At 39.0% G+C, this 3,185-nt stretch overlaps 1 pseudogene; it reads left to right on the top strand.

Moving 5' to 3' along the window:
• On the top strand, window positions 232-2,939 carry LOC104701280 (annotated as a pseudogene).

Raw genomic sequence — 3,185 nt, 5'->3', positions numbered from 1 at the left:
ACTTTCTTCTTCGACATCATGAGTCACTTTCAATAGTAAATGGTGGTCTGTCTTTTTCCATACTCCAAATTTTTCTGCCACTTCTTTTGAACGAGCAACTAAAAACAAAGAACTTGGAAATGGCTACCTTCACACACACACACATATATATATATATATATATATATATATATATATATATATATTGTTTTGTCGATAACCTTCACATATTATGTCCATTGTAATCGTAAGTTCATTTAGTTTCAAATTATTAGAAAACAACGACTTAGACCAAAACCAAAGACATTTTCCCAATTGCCTCATCTCTTCGTCTTCTTCTTCATCTTCACCATTTTTTTAATTCACCTGCAACACAATGATCAATTTGTCTCTATCCCTGAGAAAATATATACCTTATAGCTTCATATGGATGCTCTTTGGCATCCTCCCATCTTATGTTTTCTCAGCTGAGCTGCATCAAATACTCTGCAGTCCCTCGTTTAGTTGTGGCAATCAGAGCGGTCTCTTGTACCCTTTCTGGATTCCTGGCCGAGAAGAATGCGGTCACCCTGACTTCGAGCTCGACTGTAGCAGAGGATTTCCAGAGCTTTACATTTCCTCTGTGAAATTTCGAATCTTAGCGGCCAACTATACCTCTGGTATCATAAGACTCGCCAGATCCAATTATAGCGGTGATATATGTTCCCAAGATTCTTTAAAGATGTCTTTCAACGAAATCGTCCTTCCACTCGCTAATACCACCGACTGGCTAACCGTTTATTACGACTGCAACCAAGACTTTTCACCATATGTTTCTACTTATGTGAAAGAGCTTGATTGTGGGGATGATGATAGAAGAAATTACTATGTGACGAGAAACCTAGTGTCCTCTGTACTTGAAGGGAAAAGTTCGGTTTTCATAGACTTTAGGAGATCTTGCAGTAGAAGCGTCGATATTCCCGCATCTAGAACCGCACTGAACACACTTGAGAGCACTCCAAGTACAAGTACAGCTAATCTAAATAAGGCTATTGAAGAGAGTTTCGAGGTTGGAGTTAACTTAGATTGTAAGAAGTGCAAAGACTCTGGGGGTGCTTGTGGATATAATCATACCACGAGTGGGTTTGTCTGTTATTGTATAGATGAGCCAGGTAACGGTACTTGCGGTTCTACAGACAAGGGTAAGAATATCTTGCCTACTTATTCTAGTTTCCTAATGGTTCTTCCTCAAGAATGTCTTGACTTCTCCCTTCCACAAACCTTTTGACTAGATCACATACAGAAACTCCGTTGACTTTCAAGTTTCTCACTTATAGTTCTGTACTTAGTTCCAACTAACTACCCACCCATTCCATTTTATGCAGGTCTCTCTACTGAAGTTAAAACAGGTCTCTCTGCTAAAGCAAAAGCAGGTGCTTCCTTTTTTCATGTTCTTTCGCAACAACGAACATAGGCAACATCATATTCTTATTACAATTCCTTTTTTTATTCTTCTCTAATTTCCTCCCCAAATCTCTTAATTAACCCACCCACAACTATTGGTTCAATAATCTACATAATGTCCCAATAGTTTCAGATTATTGGATAAAGAAAACTAATGTTTTTGATCTTTATTTCAAACTATAGAGATTTGTGGGGCAATATATATAGTACATGGGTTGGACCCCATGTTTACTAATACAAACCGATCTCTTTATTTATGTCGTCCTCTAGATAAAAAACCATTAGCTTACCGTTTTCCTGTTTGTTAAAGATACTTGTTTTGATTACCGTTTTCCTCTCAAGGTGTTGTGGCTGCTTCTGCATTGGTGGTGATCATTATTTTAGTCGCTGGTTGGTGTGTAATCAGCTGCCAAAAGAAGACATCATATGATCTACGAAAACAGAAACTAAGGGCACTTATTCCACTCAAACACTATAGCTATGCGCAAGTACAGAAAATTACAAAGTCATTTGTCGAGGTGGTTGGGAAAGGCGGATTTGGAACAGTCTACAAAGGAACTCTTTCTGACGGTCGTAGTGTTGCAGTGAAGATCTTGAAAGACTCAAAGGGTAATGGGGATGACTTCATCAATGAAGTTGCAAGCATGAGCAAAACTTCTCATGTCAACATTGTTACCCTCCTAGGGTTCTGCTCCGAAGGTTCCAAGAGAGCAATTCTCTATGAATTTGTAGAAATGGATCACTCGATAGGTTCATCTCTAGAAAGACCACAATGAACATAGACTGGATGGCACTTTATAGTATCGCTCTAGGCATTGCTCGTGGTCTGGAGTACTTACACCATGGCTGCAAAACGAGGATTGTACATTTCGACATCAAACCACAAAATATAATTTTAGATGACAACTTTTGTCCTAAAATTTCAGACTTTGGTCTGGCTAAGCTCTGCGAGAAGAAAGAAAGCACCATGTCACTAGCAAACACGAGAGGAACAATAGGTTACATTGCACCTGAATTGTTTTCAACAATGTACGGTCGAGTCTCCCACAAATCTGATGTGTACAGCTACGGAATGTTACTCCTCGAAATGATAGGAGCACGGAACAGAGAAAGAGCTGAACCGAGCTCTGCTTCAAACACAAGCTCTCTGTACTTTCCTGAATGGATATACAACGATCTTGAGAAAGCAAACAATACTGAAGAAGAAGAGGTGGTAAAGAAGATGACGCTGGTGGGTTTGTGGTGTATTCAACCTTCCCCATCCGATCGCCCGGCGATGAAAAGAGTTATAGAGATGATGGAAGGAAACCTTGATGCTCTTGAAGTCCCTCCTAGGCCTTTTTTTCAAATTCCCGCTGCTCCACTTCAAGAATCTTCTACGCTCTCAGAGGATATTTCAATCTACACAGCAGTATGTTCCACAAATGTCTAATAAAGAAGAAACCTTTTTGGAATATATTAAAGCATGAAAGCAGCAAAATATATCTATTCAAGAAATGTTACATATTGTTTATATTCCAGATTGTGTCACCAGTCATCCAGTAAACTGTCAACGCTAAGGCTTATTTCATTTTTTCTGTCGAGACTATTTAGAGAAACCCGTGGAAAGTAACTCATTTTCAAACGTTCTTCCATTTTGACCTCTAGTGTGCTGCCAACAAATTTCGTTAGATGTTTGATGGAATCCGGATAGGTTTCAGAGTCGCTGTAACCACCAGAACAATTAACTACGTCATTTACAGTTAGTTAATGTGCATGAGAGT

The sequence above is a fragment of the Camelina sativa genome, chromosome 7, assembly GCF_000633955.1.
Source record: "Camelina sativa cultivar DH55 chromosome 7, Cs, whole genome shotgun sequence".
NCBI lineage: Eukaryota > Viridiplantae > Streptophyta > Magnoliopsida > Brassicales > Brassicaceae > Camelina > Camelina sativa.
Note: the sequence above shows the minus strand (reverse complement) of the source record. Positions and strands in the feature narration are given on the sequence as shown.